A 22,181-nucleotide genomic window follows, 5' to 3' on the forward strand; every position below is an offset into this window, starting at 1 on the left:
TGTTGTCCCTGCTATTACACAGAAAGCTTAAGTTTTCACTTAGTTGAATCTACTCATCTTTTCATTAATTTGCTTAAACGTTTATCAAGGCCTATCGTACTCCCAACTGGATAAATAACGTTCAGTCTTGTCCTGGTGCGTCTCTTACATTTAAATGACATTATGGCTGAAAGAGTTATGACAAAAGACTGGCCCAGGGATTTTTATGTGATAATACAGTCCACTCAGTGGGGGCGCGGTCAAGTGAAATAACCAGCACATCCCAGGCTTCTGTAAGCAGAGGGGATTTCTGACTATCCTATAGGAAATAGAATGGCATCAGGTATCTGTGAACAGTGGGGGAACCCACCCTTTTCAGCTGAAGGTGAGAGTGATCTTTAGGACTGTTCTCAAAGGCAGCCCACAAGATCTGAGAAATAGAAACTGTTCTCGGGGAGCAAGCAACTAGGCCTTAGAAGGAACTGACTCTCGCACACGTGGGCGAAGGCAAACAGAAACAGTTGGAGCTGTGTAACAAGTTGGTGAAGCAACTACATTTAAAAGCTGAGCTTTGAGTAATGGCTTTTAAAAAGGCAGAGGATTTGCCTCACTTGCTTTAATGTCCCAAGAGAGGAACAAAGCATTTGCATCAGAGTGGTGTCACAGAACAAGAAGGACACAGATACCAGGGGAAGAGTCTTTTCCTAAGGCCAAGGAAGAGATGAAGATATGTTCCAGCCACATTTGGCTAGCAGTGTTCCCAGCTCCCGGTGGGTTATGGCTGTGCTGCATTTCAGCTGGGTTTGATAAAACTTTGCTCAAGCTTAAACTTGACGTCTTAGCGTGGGGTTCAGCCTCAACTGCTTTTTTCTGTTGTTTTGCACTCTCTCTCTTTCAAGGGTCTCACGGAAACATTGTTAAAGGCAGCAGCATTCTAACCTGTGAGGTCTTGTGTGACAAATGTCATCTAGACTGAGGTACACAGAGTGGAAGCAGAGATCTGCTTTTGGAAACGTGCGGAAGCAAAGCTGATTATCCTCTGGGAGTGCCAGGCACACTTGACAGGAGCCAGGGAGTCAACCGGGCTGCGTTGTGATCAGGCAGGGTTGCTGGCTTTGTGAAGGCAATATTGTCAGAGGAAATGATCAAGACAGCATAAGGTATGTATAGTGTAGATACTGAGCGCTCAAGCATAGGTATGCGAACTGGCTTCGTATAAAGCCTCCCCGTTTTCCAGCTGCTAACCCTTGCACAAATGATTTAATTTCTCCGAGTATCAAGTTCCCAATCTGTAAAATGATGTTCATATTCTCAATATCATAGAGTTGGAGTGAGGATTAAATGAGATCATGTATATTAGGCACTCAATCTCCCAGCCACAGAGCCACAATTATTTATTGGCTCAGTAAATGGGGACGATTCTTGCCATTATAAATAGCAAATGAGGAAAATTAATAATGTGTTTCTAGAGTAGTCCCTACATAAAAATTCAAGGAAAATGATCCTAACCTACTATCTGCCTGTAAGCTGTAATTGATTACATCCCACCAATTAGTGTTAGTGAAATTCTAAAGGAAGAAGAAATGCATGTAAGAATAAAAGCTCTAATGTAACAAGGCATTACCAAATTAGGGAGAAAATGAAAATACAGTCAATATTGTAAATCATTAGCAATCTCATTTAAAGTTTGTTTCATAAGGTTGGTAAAAACCTCCCATCGTTATACAGCAAAGCCAGATACAGATTCAATTACGGACCCTGTGTCATGTCCTGGGAGTTATGGTAACTGTTCTCATTTTAGTGATCTCATTTAACCTTAATACATCCACGGAATAAGCACTAGTTGTCACATTTTATACAAAAAGGAAACTGAATCACTGAGGGTTTAACAAAACTGTGTAAAATCAAACTGCAAAGTAAATAGTTAAGCTGCAATTTTCACCAGGCCTTCTCTCTTCAAGCTTGATACCGTGTTCATACACCATGAAGCAAACGGGAATTAATCTGTTACGAACCGCCCAAACTCACAAACAGCATGTTTTTGCAAATGTATCTGAGAAAAGAAAAACCTAGAACTATCCCCACGCAATCAGAAATGAGGAGAGTAATTTCAGAGCTCTGCCTGAGTCTTTATATAGCCAGAAGCGAAGCCGTTCAGTAAGAGGTGTTCGGAATGTTTAGTTTGTTTTTTGTTTTGTGTTCACGGGAGGCTTGAGTTGAGAGGGATCAAAAGAAAGGAATTGGTTATAATAATATAGCAACTTGCAGATTATAGGGCGAGTCAAAAAAATTCTCTTTAAGGATTGATTGAAAAATCGGAAAATTATAGAGAAATGTGAGTGTATCACAAGAGTTCCTCCTGGATATTTAGAAGAATAAAAGAAATATCTGAAGCTCTCACTGGTGGAGAGATACCCAAGGGGCTTGGTCTTGGGGATGCCAGGGACCCCTTTGGCCTGTTCTATAGGACGTTGGAGAGACAAAGCCCACCGGGTACTTAACTCAGATTCAGGGAAATGTGCTATGGGAGGAATGAGACAGATGGAGGTCTAAGACCAAGACAGCGTGTTGAGGCAGAAGGGAGTTGCCTTAAGTTGGATCAGGAGGTCATAGACCCGAAGGCAGCACAGCAAGACGCGGCTGCACCCAGGAGAGGATGCCGACAGACTGCAAAGGCTTTACACCATGTAGGTTCTGGTTCTGGAACTGTGAGGATGAGCATGTCATGGACAATTGTAACTACCATCATTCAGGCTATAATGTCTAAAATAATTTTATGGAGTGGTCAGGGATGCAGGGATGTAGCCGTAAGAGCGAAGAGACCCACCCCTTACTTACACACTTTCCTGAGGTCTTCCTGTAGCTCTCAGCAGAGCCTCCTCAGGACTGCCTGTGCCAGTGCCCCTCAGCTGAGCGAGGAGGCAGGGTGAAGGTGTACCATTCTTGCAGAAACAAGGCAAACTCCTTTTCCCCCAAATATTTTTTTGAGCCAGGTCACCATTTCAAGGAAGGGTAAATTGAGAGTTGATTTATACTCAACAGAAAACTATTACTGACCACAAATAATTCTGCCTCTGTCTAGATTTGAGAAATGCCAGCTGCCCAAAACCAAGTGCCCATGAGTTTTTATAGCAATTACCGTTAGTAGGAAATAAAGTTCATTTTCAAAATTGCAAACCAAAAGGAGCTGTTGAAAGTTGGGTTCTGGTTTTCCTGAACTACGTAGTGTTTTTCTCCCTCCTAAAAGACAACAAAGTTGGCCCTCTGGTTACTCCCACTGAACTTAACAGGCCATCTAAGGGAAAACAGGATGTGGTTCAGAACAATGACACCTCTACAAACCACAAACAGAGCCAGCAGATGAATAAAGCCCTGGTGTTTTTCAGAAAGTCGAAAGAAAAGCCCGGATTCAAAAGAGAAACAATGACTGTGAAAATACTATTGTTAATTTTGCCCACAAACCAGAATTTCCACCTTCCTCCTCATACTGGTCCATTTTCATCTGAATATAATGCCTAAGAATGATCTTCTCTGCATCAGATGCTCTCTTGAAAGCCTACTACCTGTTTTTTAGATCCTTCGTCGTTATTGTAATCTTTTAAACGACAGGTTTGTTCAAAAATTCTCAAGGAATCCCTCGTCAAATGACTCACAGATTTCCTGTATATATAAAATGTACATATGTCTTCAGCCATAGGCATTGACAATCAAGGAGCCAGGAAGAATAACTGGGAGAGAAAGGAATTATGACCGGCTCTCCAAAACAATCCACATTTGGTCTAAGACACTTTATAGCAAGAATTGAGATCTCTGTTCAAATACAGAAACCTGTGAGGAGGAGACACTTCGCCGTCTTCGCAGTTGCTGTCACAACGAGAGCACCGATGAAAATGAACAGGAGAAAAGATCGAGTTCAACCAATAAAGCGATACCGACGCATTAAGATACTACTCTCTATAACACTCAGCCCGTTTCTCCGGCTACATTTCCTTTCAATGTCCTTAATCTAGGTACAAGGAGTTTTAGAGTTTGAAGCCGTTGTAAAGGAACACATAATCATCGAAAGCTAACTAATTTGGAGGAACATTAGCTCAAGAGCACAGTATTAAGCACAATCTATTAAATTTACTATTTCTGCTATTCATCAATTTAACTGATCATTACAAATAAGAACAATAAAAAGGCAATAGCCAAGGCACTTAAACCAAATGAAAGAGAAAAGTGAAACTATGTCATTTTTCAGGAGTTGATTTTAAAAGTTCTTTTTCTTTCTCACTGCTCCCGCCCCTTTTGTATCACTTATAAAAAAATAATTAGAAATGGTAAAAGCCAGTGTAAAAGTCCAGATCCCTGCATGTGAATAGGCTATTCATGAAAAAATTGGCTTGCTCCTTGTAAGGGTCACCAAGTGCTTAACAGATACTACTGTTAAATTTCTGAGGAAAATGGAGGCAAGACTATTTCTTCTAAGATCGTGGAGATGGTTAGGTAGCTGGTCCCATAGTTCCTGTTACATAATCTACATCTTCATTTGAATCTTGCATTGTTTAAAAGTCGTTTTAATGTTGCTAATCACAGAACTACTAAGTTATAAGATCCTTGAGGGCAGGACCTAAGTTTATTCATCTGTTTTTTCTCCCTAATGATTCACAAAGTGGCCCATATCGTTATAACTGCTTAATGGCTGACAGATGAAAGATTTAACATTTGCCCAAAATAGTGCTTTTTTGGTCTGATCCTTGATTTTTGAACTTGGCCCGTCTTCCTTTATGTTTCCAACTTGACTTGCTTCATTTGGGTAAGTAACGGGCAGCTTACTAAGCCGCAATGGCATCTCCCAATAATTAGCTTGGTTATCCCAGAGCACCCCTTATTTTGAATTCCGTTTTGCTCTTCACCTTATTATATTTTATGTTCCATCCTGGCATTTGAATATCCTGCCTATATTTTGCTAAAATGATGTTGCTGACATAGGTCGAAAATACTTGAAATTTATGTGTTCTGCAATTTCTTACATTTTGTTACTGGAACACTTTGAAATCTTCTGATTTTGTACAGAAACTGTCAACATAAGGGACAAACTCGTGATTTATAGATAGAAATGTGAGTCTAAATGTCTGTGTTGCCAGGCTGCTCATTTTAAAAACACAGTGAATTACAGGAGAAGTAAATCCACAAAACTGGAATGTTTCCCCTCATTTCTCCAATGAGCGATAAGCAATGTTCCTCTTCAGCAAATGATTTTTGTTTATCCCATGGATCATTTGCACGGAAAAATGTCTCATCCAAGTTTCTAATCATCTCTTTTTTTAAAAAAAGAAATAATTACAGTCATCTTTGAAGGATATTGCATATTAAATATCTGATTCCTTCTTTTGCATTTTATGTCAGCCTCTAAAATTATATGCCAATTGGTACTGCAGTGCTGGTTTTGGAGACTAACAGCTCAAAGGAAATATGAACTTGATCCAAATTGAAATTATTTTAAAAGCTACTTTATATAATAAAGCTAGTGATATAAATGCCAGCTAAAGAAAGGGAAGTTATGCCTACCTTCTTTGTTAAAAAAAATTAAAATTTAACTTTGGATGATAAAAAAAATCTAAAGAACAGTAATGAGAAGATAACATCCCATCCGCCCAGCAACAGACGAAAGCCAGTTTTCCATCCGAAGGTAATAACACGGACCTCCAAAAAAGTGGGAACAGAAATCGACTGTCTCTTTCTCAGTATTTCCCCTCCTTATACTGCCATAATCTCTGACCCTCCTTGGTCTCATTCCAAAAACAACAGCAAAATAATAAAAGCAGAAGTAGCACAGATTTCCTCTCCATTATCTAAGGCTCAGGTCCGTTCTTTCCCCTTCTCTAATATCTCTCTTGACTTCTGTGACCCATACTATTATTTGTTCAACTCCTGTGTCGCGGTTCGGCAGTGACAGGCAGCTTAGCACTAGCTGTTGGAGTTTTCTAATCAAATTGTGAACTCTCCATTGTTAACAGCCAACACCACGTGTCTGTAATGTGTCAGTCCCTAGTCTGAGTGTTTTATACGTGTCAGCTCCTTTAAGCCTCATACATCGCTGTGAGTATCCCCATTTTAGAGATGAAAAACAGACTCAGAGAGGTTAAGAAACCTGTTCAAGGTCACAGCTGGCAAGAACAGAGCTACATTTGGGTATAGAGTGTACATCCTTACTCAGAATGCTGTACTCTCTCAAAAGCATTTCTACCTGGAAGCAACTTAAAGGTCCGCCCTGATTCCTAAGACAGTGTTCCCAGGTGGCAGGGATTCCGAGTGTCTAGATTCTGGTAAAGAAGAGGTGCTGAGTTGGGTTTAATCATAGACATTTAATAAATTTGTTCCTCTCACAATTTTGGAAGGCAGAGTAGTTCCTTGGAAAATATGCTATCATTTTCTGGGAACTTTCAAGATCATCTTGCTAAATGGGGATGGAGGATACCGAGCAAGAAGGGAACAGGACCACGAGGGCAGAGATGCCTACAGATACAGACCAAGCATGATGTACAGCCAGCTGCCACCTCTTCAGACCTAAACACTCTGATACCTGGATTGAGATATACTTATGGCTTAAAATGACTGTGGCACTGCCTGTTACTAAGACTGAACAGTCAAGGCATCAGCCATCAGAGCAGCCACTGCACAGCCGGAAAAGGATTACTCTCACTAACGTAAGCATAGGGGAGTGTGAGGGATAAAAATACAGTTTTATGTGGACCGTGAGCTATACAGCTGAGCATGTTGGTTACTCTTATTTAAATAAATGTTTACGACTTTATTTTATTGTGTTAACCCCCATTAACATCCTCTGGAATTAATGCTGTACAGAACAGATTTTGAAAAATGCTTTTAAATTTGGAAATGAGAGAGATGTTAGGAGGAAAAGATGATGTAATAGGCCAAGAGGGAGACTCAGATTTTTTTTTTTTTTTGAGTGCCTATTGTGTAGAAGGCTCTGTGCTCAGTGAGTTACATGTTTTATTCTGATGTTCTGTTCAAAAGAAACCTATGAAATAGATATTGTCCCATTTTGCAGAGAGGGAAACAGAGGAGGGCATTTTACCCTCAAAGGTTACTATGCGCTCACGCCGTATCTTTTAATTTCCATCTTTCAGTTACTGTTCCACTTTGGGATTATTACCATTATTGTTATAGCTGATGAAATTGAGGCTTAGAGAAGTCACATGTCTCCTTCAACATCACGTCCACCGAAGAGCGAGGATTCAAATCTCGTTCTAATTCCAATGTCTGTGTTCTTAGCTGAATGATTTAAATCCTTGATATGAATTTAGCTTCAAGAATATAAATCATCCAATGAATATTTCTAGTATAGCAAGAGGCGTGCTCATGGCCCAGGGGCCACAGAGGAAAGAATGAAAACTAGCTCTGTGTCAATATCCAGCTGCCCACCTGGCATGTCTCTTTCTCTAAGTAACATGTCCAAAGCTGGATTTTTGATATTTTTCCCTTAAATCTGCTCTACCTACAGTTTCCCAAAATTTGGTTGATGGAAAAATCTATTCTTGTACTGGCCCAACCCAGAAAAACCTGGAATCACACCAATTATGTTAACAGAGAGAATATAATATACACAATTGTTAACTGAATATAAAGTTGCTCACTGAGTAATTGAAAAGGCAAAAAGTGGAATAATGGATGTAGAAACGGCAGGAAGTAGCAACCGTGGCCAGGGGACAGAGGAAAGAGGTTGGGAATGTGAAGACTTCATAGCTCAGGTCTCTGAGGAGAGGCCCTGATTGGCAGGTGCTGCTGCTTCTGAGAGAATGTGGGGAGGCCAGTTCTGTGAGGGCTAGAAAAGCTGCAAACCGCTGCTTAGGGAAGAGACCCCCGGATTGCAGGGGCGTTGCTGCGAACAGGAAGCCCACAGGAAGCAAATAGGAAGGAGCGAGTCCCTTGTTCCCCGTCTATCACTGCCTGTCAACAGGGTCTAACGGGGGCCCCTGGCAAAGCAGAAATGTGGGTCACAGATCCCAGCCCCAGCATCATGAAGCCAAATAATACCAAGGATGAGTTTGGGGTTGGGAGACAATAGCTTCATGACTGGCACAGCCGTTTAAAGCCCATTTAAAAGGCGAATCAGATCATACCTTCCTTTGCTGACAGTCCTGCAAGGGCTCACTCACCCTTCTCCTGGAGGGAAGGCCCAGATCTTTACAGTGACCCACAGGGCCTGACATGAACTGCTCCCCGGATCTCTGTCCTTACCTCCATGTCCTTCTTTCCTCACTCCCTCTGCTCCAGCCACTCTGCTCTGGCCTTCTTGCTCTTTCTCAGACATACTTAGCTTGGTGCCATCATAAGGCCCTTGCTCAGCTGTTCCCACAACCATTCTGGAATGTTCTGCCCCAGAGGTCTGGGATGGCTAACCCCCTCACCTTCTTCAAGCCTTTGATCACATCTTACCTATTCAAAAAGACTCATGCTGACAACCCAGCTTCATACAGCTCTCTGCCCAGCCACCCCCGCCCTGTGCTCCCAGTTCTGTGACCCTGGTCTGTGCATTTTTCCATAGCACTCGTCACCTTCTATTAGACCGTATGAGTTTTCTGTATCCTGTGTTTATTGTTACAGCCTTTTTCTTGACTGCAGCCATGTTAGCACCGTAAGAGTAAGGATCTTTGTTTTTTCACTCATGTAGCTTAAGCATCTAGAACAATGCGTAGCACATAGGAGGCACACGTGGAATATTGACTGACATCAAAAGACTTCACTTTAGTCAGTTCTGTAGAGTTCTTCACGGGACTGGGGAGAATGATTAAGTTTCGCAGTTGCTTCCTTTAGAAGTACAAAGAGTTTGTGTTTTGCCTACCCTCATGTGCAGATCAGTTTGCTTTTCTTGGGTTAAGAATTGCAAAAGATGGAGAAAGTGCTAAAATCCAGCCATTTAATAAAGGGAGGTGGCCTCGAATAAAAATTTGTCTCGGATAACCATGAAGTGGTTGCTCTAGAGGCAGGTAATGGAGTCGACTGCTCAGCAAAATATATGAACATAAAGTACCAGTTGCACCGTTGAGGTCGTAAAAACCAAATCCATATTTTCACTTATATGTGCCTAATTATTTTCCATAAGTCAAAAGGGACTGAGTTTTAAAGGATTTTTTTTCCCGCAGCCTGAAAAAAGTAGCATTTTAAATAATCAAGTGGTAGGTATGTAGCTTTATAATATTTCATTAACCTGAGCCCATATGTTTTATGTACTTTTTCTAAATGCCTATTGTATTTCACAATAGAGGAATGAACAAAAACGTTTTAAAAATCACATACAGCAAGATTGGGTGGCTAGAGACAGAAAGCAAACTGAGGTCAACCCTTAATACTGCTGTGCTTTGGGACTTCACAACGGCGCGCCCCCGGGCCCTTCCAGCTCTGCGGGCTCCTGGTGTGACGGTTTGGCTCCCCCCCCCCCCCCGCCCCCTCCCCCCTCCCCTGGGCCGCGGCGCGGGGGCTGCTGGGAAGGCCGGCAGCAGGGAGACAAAGGCGGTGCGGTGTCCCCTCCCCGACCGGACAGCGTCAGACTCCCTCTGAGTGATGAGCCTCCGGGGGACCCAACAATAACAGACTCAGTGCTGGTTCTGAAAACAAAGTAACAGCTTTCGCGAAGCCAGTGACTCCTGGCCGGTGTGAGCCCCAGGAAGCAGCTCTTCCCCCTCCCAGAGGCCTCCCGAAGCCTGGTTCCCGCCACCTCAAGGAAAAGTTTAACAAAGCAAAGCCCTCTCAAGCTTAGGGAATCGGGGAATAGACTGTCCCAGAGGACGGGTGGGACCCTCCTGGACAACCCTGCATGGGGTCTTGAAAGCAGGCCCGAGGAAGAGAAACTGCAGAGAGAGGGGAGGTGATAACTTGCTGACTGAGCGGTGACCGAGCGCTCACAGGGAGGGAGAGGCCCTGTTCAGCCCCGAGGCAAAATCAACGGACAGTGGGGCCGGGAAGACGGACGGAGAGAAGTCAAAATAGCATACCAGGTCTGGGCTGAGAAAAATCCAGTGTCCTGGCAAAGTCATATGGGGATAAAGATCTTCCATACCTCCGTGGAACAGAAGTGAATGACGACTATAAAAACGCTGCACATAACCCTTTCTGGGTCAGCAGCGTACTGTAGCGTGTGCGTATCACATGAGGACGTCAGCCTTTAAAAAAAAAAGAGGATTCCACAGAGCATTCTCTTCCCTTCCCAGAGGAACTCGGTGGTTTTCTGAACCATCCATTTTACTGACATTAATCATTTCTTCTTTACTCCCTAGAATCTGGGAGCCTTTCAGGCCCTATTTCCCACTGTCTAAGATCCATTAGGAAGGGGGCACCCGGAATGGGCCTGGGAGGTATAATTATAAACAAAAGCTAACCTTGCTCGCCCTCCAGAGCCTCCCTCCTTGCTCCCATCTCTATCTTTCCCTGCTTCTAACACACACACACACACACACACACCCTCTTTTTCAAGCTCCATTTGCCCTCCTTGATAGTGAGGAAGAAAGGAAAAGGCCCATAGAAGCACATTTTTTGAAAACTGTAAAGACGTGAATCCCAACCTTGTAGAGATAGGTGCAAATCTGTTCTCCATTTTCAGCTGGAAAACCACATTTGGAAGAAAATCTGCTGACATGCTGGGAGCGTGAGTAGGCCAGTGCTTCTTCCTTTCTCGCAGGCTCCAGCTACTCCTTCCTAATGGTACGTGTATTTTGCAAACTTGGTAGCTTTCAGCCAAGAATCCTTCCCCAACAGAGATGTTCACTGGCAGCAGAGAACGTGGTCCTGAGAGCAGTTGCATCTGTGACTTTGGTTGCAAACCTGCTCAGGGCCAGACCTCCAAAGCTCATCTGCCATAAACCTGTTAGCCCCAAAACAGGAACTCTGTTTTGGATACTTTTACCTTTGAAATATCTCCTACCTAGAATGCTCTGTTCTCAATTCTTGATTTATTTAAATCATGCCCCTTGCTTCACATTTAAATCTAAGGTTTATCTCTTCGTGAAGCTCAGTCACTACAGCTACATAGTTAACAGGTTTGGGGGGAAAACTAACCACTGCCAGTGTCTTTCCTGGAAACGACACCACCTATATCCCCTGCTGAAGAGGCAGGTCAGGTTGGTTCCACGTGAGCCTTCTTCCTAGTCACAATCAACTAGACCAGAGGCGAAAGATCTGCTCCAGCCGGTCAATACATTTGCTGCCTAGAACCTGCTAGGTGCTAACTCTCACTCTTCTTTGAGTTTGAACCAAAAGACACAGAAGCAGAGACCTCAGTCAAGTGTGCCTCTCCATTTTAAGATTTTTTTCTCATTCCCCAGGAAAATTTTATGGCACTTTAGTTTCCATAATTTGCATAATACAACATTGGCTATGCTTTAACTTTTATAAATTTCAAGTTTATATTGAAATATGAAAGATGGGTATTTAAACTTCTCACGCTCTTCCCCTCCATAACTCAAGATTCAGATATGCACACTCCATCAGGAGCAAACGTGATTCCTCAGCTGAGAATCGGGGCTGCATTTGGCAAATAGGAATATTGGACCTGTAAGATCAAATAAACTTGAGGTCACCAGGTTGGACCTCGTATAAGCAATGAAAGCCAGTCTAGTGAAAAGAGTAGACAGACGGCATCAAGATACTAGAGCTGAAATAAAGCATGCAGACCCTGAGAGATGGAGGAAAGACATGATGTGACCCTTGGGAGACCCAGAACTGATTCTGTTTCCTCCATCTACCCAGCTCCAGCTCACAGAAGAGCCAGCTATTCTTTGATTCCTATGTTTGGAAGCTTGCCTTGCCATAGACTCCCCCTTTTCCTTGGCACAGAACTAAAAGGTTTCTGTTCCTTGAAGTCAAACCAGGCTTAATTTAAGGTACCAATAATGGGTGATCTGGCCTTCAAAGCCTTAAGCAACAGATCTAAAAATCCACTGCCCTTTGAATAGAGTAACTTTGGACTTTTGCTGATTTTAACTATGTATACATTTTGTCTAAACACACTATAACTTAAAAGTATTCGATTTTAAAGTGATAGACATGTTTGATGAACCATAGCTTTGTTGTGTGGTGTTTATTTTTTCTTCTTTTTGATGTCCTACAAACATTTAGCATACATAAGGCAGATAATGTGGTAATGGGTGTTTGTGAACTGAAACTGTGCAGTCATTGTGTGTACGATTGTTGAATAATGTTCTTCGGTGGGAGCAAAAAGATTTTGATCTAACTTTTTAACACTGAGTAAATGGAGGCAAATGATCATTTCACTCATTTGCCATGCTCACACTAAAACTATGCGACAATAATGAAAACTAATCATTTATTATAAATTTTTAAAATACATTAGAAAGAAAACTAGAGGAATGTTTATGGATCTCTCAGAAAATCAAATATATAATCAGTGGAAAGGCCACAATTTAAATTCAGGTAGCCTTATACTACACGTAGTCCACTGAATCTTTATTTTGAACCAGGGTGAACTTTGTCCAAAGATACTGTCTTCTCTCCTTATAATGTGGCATCTGGAGTAGCCACTCACAAACTGTTCTCTTAACAGAGAAGAATTCTCCTAACACTGTCCTAACATGCCATATCCAACGCCAACGGGCCAATGATTGAACTGTGAATATCAAAGTGATGTGACTGTAGATGTTTTAATGCGTTCCTGGGGAGGAAAGAAGCCACGCCACTCATCAAGACTTGGAACAGACGGCGTAGTTTACGTCAACCCCTTAACTCTTCTCTTTTCTTGAGCTATCTTCTGAGTATGATACATTTTGTGTATGATTCTAAAAGACTAGAAGGAGGCATTTTCTTCCTTTAAGTTTTTTTTTAATTTCTGTGTTACCTCTATGTCCAAGCACCTCCTTTCACATACTTCCACTCCGTGCATATACCTTTCTCCTGATCCTTCATTGTCTTCTAAATGTTTCCATGTCCTTATCACATAGTAGTTACCTCCTTTTATAATCTACTAAAACATCAAAATGAATAAGCATTTTCTGAATAAATAATTAATTTTGGTAAACCAAAGTTTTGAGATTAGGCCTTCTGAGGGCTACTTCATCAGGGTACTTGGGTTCAACCAAGATGCAGTATATAGTGTGCCTATAATTAAATCTTGACTCTCTTGTTTATTTGATATAGGATACTGGGCAAGTTATAAACTTTAAGCTTCAGTTTCTGTATCTGTTGAGTAAGGATCACATTGGTACCGCCTCACAGGACTATTGTGAAGATTAAATAAATGTATATGTGTAGGTAATGTAGAACAGTGCTTGGCAAATAGTAGAAATTCATAAAATATTCAGCTATCATTCTAGTATTTAGCTACTAGAGCTTAGTCGAATGTCCTCCAAAGATGGAAGCAAACAATAAAGAGGGTGCAAATTTAATACTTTAGTTTGGTTGCCCTTCCTTTAACTCTCATCCTAGTAATTTTATTTGACTTTTGGATTAGCTAAGTGAATAGCTTCCTGCTACTGAGAGGCAAAATGATTAGGATTCTTCCTGGTGCCAATGACATGCTTTTGTTACTGTGGACTAGAAGTAGCTTTACTAGACCAAACAGGTTCTGCTATCTAATTATTCGCGGAAAGAGTACTTTAAGGTTAAGCATACCAAAACCAAATTTATCAGCTTCAGATATAGTCTCTGGCATTTAATTGGCTTTTATCCCAAAATTTTATATGAGGTCAAATCATTCCATTACCCAAAGTCATGGTTTTCAATTAGTTAGTAATAGAAGCCTCACAAAAATCTAAATTGATTAAAATTTGACACGTGCGTGTGTATCACTGATTTTTTTCCTCCATTGGTGGCAGCAGGTAATCATACCCATTTTTAATATTGTGCATCTAAATGTATTATGATAGCACAATATGGCACATAACCACGGTCTCCACTGCTATCCTTTCATCATAATGCTGGGCCTCCCTCTAGGTCTTCCTTTGTTGTGGAGTGATAACCCACTCTGGCCTGTTTTGGGGGCTGACTCACTGATTTCCCTTATCCACATGCCTTTCAACTGATTGTCAGATCCTATGGTTCTCCTCTCAGTTGTCACCAGAGAATATTCTTGCCAGAGATGACAGCCTTGCATTTTCTGCAGATCCATCTGAGAGAAATAATATTACTCTGAAGGTTCTCCGTGTTATTCTTAGATATAGCCAGATTATCAGAAGTATGTACCAGGACTGCTTTTTCACTGTAATGCCAGCAGGCTGTACTGAGAAAGGCAGGTTTTGAATTACAGCCCTTGGAAGCAATAACATTATTTGCATCTTGGTGAGGATCTTGTCTATTATATCCATAAAAAGACCCCCCCCCCAAAAAAAAAACCCTTCTGGTTGTAATGTAATTATGTTTTGTCTGTCCCCTGTGAGGTCACCAATTCATTGTAGACAAGTTAATCATTTAGGGTCAGTCAAAACTCAGGATTTTTGGCTCCAGGTAACAGCTCTAAATAAAAAACCTTCCCTGTAAGATCTATATTTTTTTTTTCCTGTCAATCCCAATCTAATTTATCTAAAACATTTCTTAAAGCTCAACTGTCTTACAAGCACCATCTAATGGGTTCCACTGTTTGGTTTCTTTGGCTTATCATAAGTGCTGATAACTTCTTGTGTACATTAACTAATAGGCCTCTTTCAAAGTATGCTGACATTTAGCTTAGTGTTAAATGGTTTTTAATGAGCTCCACCCCATCCCCCTCCACCCTGAGTTTCTGCAAATGAAGCCCATTATCTCTGTAATACAGCAAAGTAAAGGTACTGTGTATTCCGATGACTGTGCACCAAGTCTGGATCCAAACTGGATAACTTCAAACCAAATGACTATCATGAAGACAAAACATTCTCATGGTTGACTACATTTTTTATTACTTTTTAGCGAGGTAGTTGGCAACCCACAGCCTCTCATAGACATAACCTCTGCATCAAAGTACTGATTCCAAATGATGTGAGGAGTTTAACAATTATTTGAGAAATTTGATCTTTGGGACAATTCAATCATAAATTCTATTTACTTGGAGTGTTATGTAGACTTTATTAAAGACATGGGGATGGTGGTGGTATTATTTATCAGCCCAAATCTGCTCAACAAACGCCTCGGTTCTCCCATTCACATTTTCAGCTTCATCTCAGGGAAAATGACTGTGGACCTAAACCAAGTGAGGAGAGAGAACAGCAGTCATCTGGCCAAGCTGGAGAGCACGAAGTCTATGCTATCCTCTAGGCAGTCAAACCAGATGAATGATTCGTTGTAGGACTGAGGTGCACGTGTGTATGTTGCGTTATGTGTGCATATGTGGTCCTTCCTTCCTTCCTTTGAAATCTGGATGGATGGATGGATATTGACTTTCCATTTCAGCTTTTCATATTGAACCCACTCGTCTGATACCTGGTAGGCATCTGCTCCTCTTAGTCTGCTGTCCTCCCAGCCAACACAGGTCTGTAGCGTACCGGCAGGTCAGAGTAAGACCAGTGAGAACAAAGACGCCACCTCTTCCGTCTGTACCACTGTGCCTCCTTTACTCCTTGATTTCAAAAAATATCCCAATTTACTACATGCCTGTTCCAGGAAGGGGGAAAAAGTGAATAAAAATAATGTACCATATACAGTATCTTTAGAGAAATTCACATAAATATTTTATAGACTGTACAGTAAATAATGTATATGTTTAGAAAGGCAATGTAAATATTTTATAGACTGCAGAGTAACTGTTAAGGTTGAAATGAAATCACTATGTTTGGAGAAACACAGTATGCCCTGAATGGTACCCTGCAATTTTACTGTAGCTAGTAGAGTACACTTCATAAATCACGGCATTCTCTGCATTACCTGGGACTTCAAGAGTCCCAGCTGCCAAGTGGGCTCCTCCCTTCTTTTCCTGCGCTTTGAAAGACCCCCATGCCCACCTTACCACTCAAGGCCCTGCTTTGAACCATGGCAGTGATCAGTACGTGCTCCCTGAGAAACTGAACCGGGACACGTGCATGAACTCACGCAGATCGCCTGATTTTCATGGGGGAGGATGGTGAGAAAGCCGATCGGGAAGGGACAGAGAAAACACCAAATGAATTCCAGATGTAACCTGAGTTTCTGCATATTTTTTCAGGTGGCTGAGGACACATCAGCTCGGTTTCCTGAAACCCACTCCTTTGTGAGTCTTGATTGGCCAGTGCAGGGTTCACTTATGCATCAATGCCCTGTGATGCTGAAATATTATAATATTTACCAGATTGTGTGAAAAAGACCCAGGTGTGTTCTGAAAGATGGATCATCAAAATATCAAAAAAACTCAGAGGAAGGGGAAAAATAGCGCCTGGCAGCTCTTTTTTCCAGCTAACTGAAACAATGGGAATCAAGACTAATGTGGTACTCTAAGTATAATAAAAAGGTTTCTGCCACTAGTTACCTGAAGAACTGAAGTGAGGCTCTCCCCCTTTATGTTTTTTAAATGGCTGCAGTAATAATGCCTTTGAGAGGGAAACACTCCAAACCTCTAACAGAAACAAAAACAAATAGGTGAACAAAAAGAAAACCTATAGGTTTTGAGATTATATTTTGAGTCCTTTGATTAGTCAGCCAAACAATAAGAAGCAAAGGAGACCTAAAATGGCAGAACACAGAAAAGAACCTAGGAAATGAGGGACAAGAAGACATAAATTGGAAACCACAGTGGATCAAAGCTGTTAAACATTAAAAGAATCACGCTGAAATACTGTAATGGGGAGGGGCTGAAAACAGAAGACAGCAAAATGTCCCCAAAGATAGTGATTCAAGCAATATGATCACCTGGGAATTTGTTTTAAGTGCAGATTACTGAGCCTTCCTCCTCAGAATTCTAATTCATAAGGTTGATAGAACAAGGAAATACCATTTTTGCAAGCTTTGCAGGTGCTTTTGGTACAAGTAGATTGTGAACCACATTTTGAGAATCCCTTGGTCATTGTGGCAAAATGTGAGGGCACAGAGAGATGGATGAGGGGGAGGAAGGGTGTGTGATTCAGAGAGGAATCACCTAAGCATTCCACCCCACGCTACATGCCACATATCTGGCAAATACCTGGCACCAGAAGTCACTATTGTTGCACATAACAAACGCCATGCATTGTTATGAAGATGAAATTTAATTTAATATTAGCAAAAGGAGAAGAGTAGAGGCAGTTACATTAAGGTGAATGCTCCTCTAAAACAGAGTACTTCTTACTGTAAATCCTATCAATCATCCTGTAAAAGCAAGTTTTTTGTTTTTTAACGTTTTATATCTTTCCAATAAATGATGGATGGTCTCATTGTCAATCAGAGGAATTTGGGAACAAAGGAAAGACATTTGTTTTCTTTAGCAGTATGGGAGCATTGCAATAAGATAGAGTAACACTGTGAGAAAAGGGAAAACAAAACACAGAAGCAGTATGCCGGGAGGATGTTCCGGGCATCAGGTTCTGTGTAATGGATGCCCCCAACCTTCGTGACTGAAAGCCACAACCACTTTGTTTTATCTCACAATTGTGTGGGTCAGGAATTTGGGTTGGGCTCAGCTGGATGGTTCTTTTGTTCCACATGGTATCAGTGGTGGTTACTGGTGGTATTCAGCTGGGGGGTCGGCTGGTCTGGTGAGTCCAAGATGGCTTCATTCCGCATCTGCCTTCTTGGAGGAAAGGACTGGAAGGCTGGGCTTAGCTAGGAGTGTCCACTGGAGCATCTAAACATAGTCTCTCCAGTATGGCAGGCTCAAGGTATTTGAAAAGAAAGAAGAAACTGCCTGCTTCTTAAAGCCTGAGACTGGAAAATGGCCCAGTGTCATCTCTGTCTGATTCTGTTAATCAGAGCAGTCACAGTGCCCAGATTCAAGTGCAGAGGACAGACCCCACTTCTCAAGGGGACGGGTGGCAGGGACTTTTCACCCAGATAGCTTAAGTCTACCACAGACAATGGTTGTAGAGGTTCATGGAAGTAATTCATTGCTGGCACATCAAGGGTGGCTGAACATGTCATCATTACTTTCTCCCCGCCCCCTGTCCCCAAGGTGAAAAAGTCTTCAAAGGATAGTTAAACTTACAAAATCAGGATTTGTATGAATTACTCTTTTTCCTTGTTAATGCTGTATGGCATTCTCCAATCAAATATTCAACGTTGTGTTTTGTTTAGTGACCCACTGGTATATGTGAATTTGTTTTGAAGTGTATTACAAGTAATATGTGGCTAATAGTAACTAAAAATAACTTTTCAAGTAACTGACTTATTTTTAAGATAAACTTGGGTTCAGTGTCCCTCTCACTCACATGTGGAGTTACATGTAGTTCCTCAAAGTCTCCCCCAATATGGGGTAAGCCTGTAAGATTCCAAGCAGGTAGAAATCACCAGGCTTGGTGATAAGGATGAAATTCCGTGAAGACGTAACTTTTCAGCTGAGACTCAAAAGATAAGTGGGAGTTAACTGTGCTGGGAGGTAAGAGTATTTCAGGAGGAGAGAACATGGGTAAACGACTTGAGGCTGAAGCTGGCTTGTCTTAAAAAAAAAAAATAGCCTGTGGGAAGATCAAGACCTTGGAGAGCTAGTCAAGCCAGGCAGTGAGTTGGGGACACTAAGACCCACTGGGCAGGGACTGAAGACTCAGTGACAACAACAGATCAAATCAAAACAAAATGAAAGGGCAAGAAATTGAGTTTACTAATTAATCACAACAATTTCTTCAATTAGCTCTTAACAGATGTGCAAACAATTTTTGCAGAATTGGCTAGGTTTAGGATCATCTTGTTTCATGTTTCCTGGGTGCCTTTCAGAGACGTACATGAGCACTGAGAAACAGCTAATAACCAGAGAGTGAATCAAGGTAGGATAAGATCTTAGTCCCATTAACAATATAAGCTGGGTTTTAGTTACTTTAAATATTTCTCATTAACTTTATCATAGAGTTGTAAGTTCTTCCCCGAAAGACCTCATCTGATTAAGTTCCTTCTTATTTTGTAGAAGATGGAACTGAGAATCAGAGAGGTTGAGTGACGAAGTCCCACGACCAGCTGAAGAGCATCATTGCTGGTGCTTCCAGACCATCATGAGCCACCGTATCTCACCACGTGAGACACCTTCCAATTTGAGACAGAGGGAAAAAGAAATCAACTTCTATTGCAAAGCATCACAGCCTGGGCTCTCCAGGAGGCAGACTCTGAGGCAGAGATGAGTTTTTATTAGGAAGTGCTTTTAGGATCAACACCTGGGTAGGGAAAGAAACCAAAGCAGGACGGGTGAAGAGAGCAGGGTGTGGCGCAGTCACATGGCCTTAGCCAATCCTGCAGGAAACTCTGAGGCTGGAAAGACCCTTCAGGGTTGACCTGCCTTGGATCCAGAGAGCCGGCTCTTTACATCCCTGCATCACCCTATCATTGTGTTTGAGCGGCCCTTGGACAGGAGCAGGTGGCTCTCTTTAGAAGAGACAGTTCCCCAACATGACTGACAGCTGAGTGCTGGCAATCAAACCCTCCCAGCACCTGGGCTCTAAGTCCTTCACGTGGTGGGCAGGGCTGTCTGAGCAGCACAGGATAAGATCCGGGGCTGAAGTACCACCACTTCTCCCCAGCTCCACTACGACCGCCTCTGTCAAGCCAACGTTGGGTCATCCCTCAGATGGTTTCCAAGCTTCAAGTTTTGCCCTGCTACGGCACATCGGCCACAGCTCAGACAGAATCTACTTTAAAACGTAAGTGAGATCATGTCTCTTCCTCTGCAAAAACCGCCGATGAATTTGTATCTCACATGCAGTGAAATCTAAATCCTTTACTGTAACTTATAAGGCCCCACTTGACGTGGCCCCTCATCCTCATTGCTTTCTGTTAAAAATACACTGTTCAGATTTTAAGTGTACAGTTTGATGTACTTTGGCAAATGCACACACCCATGTAACGGCCTCAATTAAGATACAGAAAATGTTCCTTCCCTGCAGAAAGATCTCTTGGATATTTTTGCAATAACCTGTCCTCCCACCTCACCCTCGCCTCCATGGCAGAGGTAAACACTGCAGTCTTATTTTAAAGGTCTCGCAGCAATTGAAACCAACGCTAAATAGACTGGATTAAGAATGTCTAATTTTTCTAGTTACAAACTAGGTGATTTACCTCTCTCAGAAGGTAGGCAGGGAGGACACGTCACCAATACTCAGAACCGCTTCCTTGCCCAAAGAACACACGTTAAACCTCTATCACCCCTCAAGCCAGGATTTCACATGAGGTGGTATCGAAGTCATAACTAGCATTTTTGCAATGCTTACAGAGGATTCAGGTTTCGTTTCCTGGTGTAAGCATGTGTGCTTACATTTGTGCATAATAAGCATCTACTGGTTTGAGTTTGCTTTGCTTGTAGGAATGTAAATGTTAAAGAATTGAATGTATTCCTTTAATGACAATCACGCTGCCGCAAGTAAACAAGATGGATGCCACTGCCCTTAATTTTAAGCAACAAGAATAACTGTAGAGTGAATTACATTCATGCCCGTGCGAAAAATAATGGCTTTAAATAGGTGCAGATGTTTAAGGGATTTCTTGTGGTAGTACTTCTTGGTGATTCTTCAGCGTGTACCAGAACGGGTTATTTCATGAGACTGATTTTGGCAAAGGTGTTTGTTTGTCTTTAGCTTTGGAGATTTTTTTTTTATGAGGTAAGTTACAACTTAAAACCAATGAAAGATTTCAAATGCGTCAACCTTATCCTTCTGGATGTTTTGCCACGTAGCAAATTTTCTTAAAATAACTTTGATGGTAACCAAGGGTGTGTATTAGCCAAGCTTTATGGCCTTTATCCAGAGATCTCCAAGGTAGCTTGGATAAACCGGGGAGAAAAAGCAAGAAGGCGGAGATGTTTGGACTGTTGGTGTTGGTGTTGAATTCTTGGTGCTCCATGTTTGGGAAGTCGCCAGGCTCCCAGTGTGATGAAATACGGGAGGGGTTTTGGTCTCTACCTACCCATTAAGTGGAAGACTGGGTGATTCTTCCTGGCAGACAGTATCTGAACTCCACTCCTTACAGATCTATTTCAGATGACTGTTCCATTTTGGTGTCTCTTTTCACAGAGAATCCTGGGATGTTAAACAACATCCTAATTATTTATAGGCAAAGTTGTACCAAATCCACAGAGGAAACAAATAACATTTACCTGTTTCAAATGCAAACTCACGTGAACAGTTGGTTGTATGTGACTATTCAAACAGTTCCCACCGATACACAGTTCAAGCCAGGACTAGATAAAAGCATGTTTGCAATTGCCAATGTCTCTGAGAACTCTTTAAAACATCACTCAGGGAAGAATTACATACGGTTTCTCCTTGGGAGCATACTGGAACTCAGCATATTTCTCAGTATTGTCCAAGAACATGGTCATGAGAACAGAAATGCCTAAAGTAATGAAGATGGAAATATTTAAATATAGTTACTATTCTAGTTGACTGTACAGCCATTCACCTAGTCACACTGATGTCTCAGGTCAACGCTGTATTCAACTAAAGAATGCTCAGTTTATGTGTGAGTGTCGGGAAGGCAATACAAAAAACAAACCCTACAGATTTAAAATGATTGTGCTTTATATTTTATCTACTTTTATCTCTTAAGGTTCATGAAACAATATTTCAAGTTTCAGTATTAGGATATTTCAGAATTTCCATACCAAGTATAAAAGGAAAATGATAGGATGTCAGTTAGTTATATACTTTTAGTATATAACTAAATGTCAGTTAGTTATATAGAGAGGATCATACAGCTGTCGCTGCAGAACCACTCGAAAAATTTAGTGGCTTCGCCTTTTTATTAGTTGACAGCACCACTGGGTGGGTCTCTTTCTGGTTTAGGCCAGACTCCTGACCTCATCTGGGTTTGCTCTTGAGTCTGCGGTCATTTGGCAGGTCGTCTGGGGCTGGCTGGTGTCAGATGACCTTGCTCGCAAGTCTGGTGGTAATGGTGCCTTGTGTCAGTTGGAGAGATGGGGTATCTTGGCTCTCTGATTCTGATCATGCCCAAGGCTAGCCCAGCCCTGTCCCTATGGTGGCACTGGCAGGGGTTCCAAAACCCAGTATGAAAATGTACTTCAAGTCCCATTTTCAAATTGCATTGACCAAAATATTTGTGGTTAAGCCCAAAGCAGCTGCGGCTGGGAACCATACAAGGTCACAGATACAGGAACAAGCAAAACATTCAGGACTCTT

General features: G+C 41.8%; 1 protein-coding gene across 1 annotated transcript in view; it reads left to right on the plus strand.

Moving 5' to 3' along the window:
- Positions 1 to 22,181, plus strand: part of MPDZ (multiple PDZ domain crumbs cell polarity complex component) — a 370,677-nt gene that overhangs the window by 35,904 nt on the left and 312,592 nt on the right. The window contains exon 2 of the mRNA XM_074361559.1: positions 18,965 to 19,691. The gene's annotated coding sequence lies outside the window, so the exon portion shown is untranslated. The remainder of the gene's footprint in view (positions 1 to 18,964; positions 19,692 to 22,181) is intronic.

The sequence above is a fragment of the Camelus bactrianus genome, chromosome 4, assembly GCF_048773025.1.
Source record: "Camelus bactrianus isolate YW-2024 breed Bactrian camel chromosome 4, ASM4877302v1, whole genome shotgun sequence".
NCBI classification, from domain to species: domain Eukaryota; kingdom Metazoa; phylum Chordata; class Mammalia; order Artiodactyla; family Camelidae; genus Camelus; species Camelus bactrianus.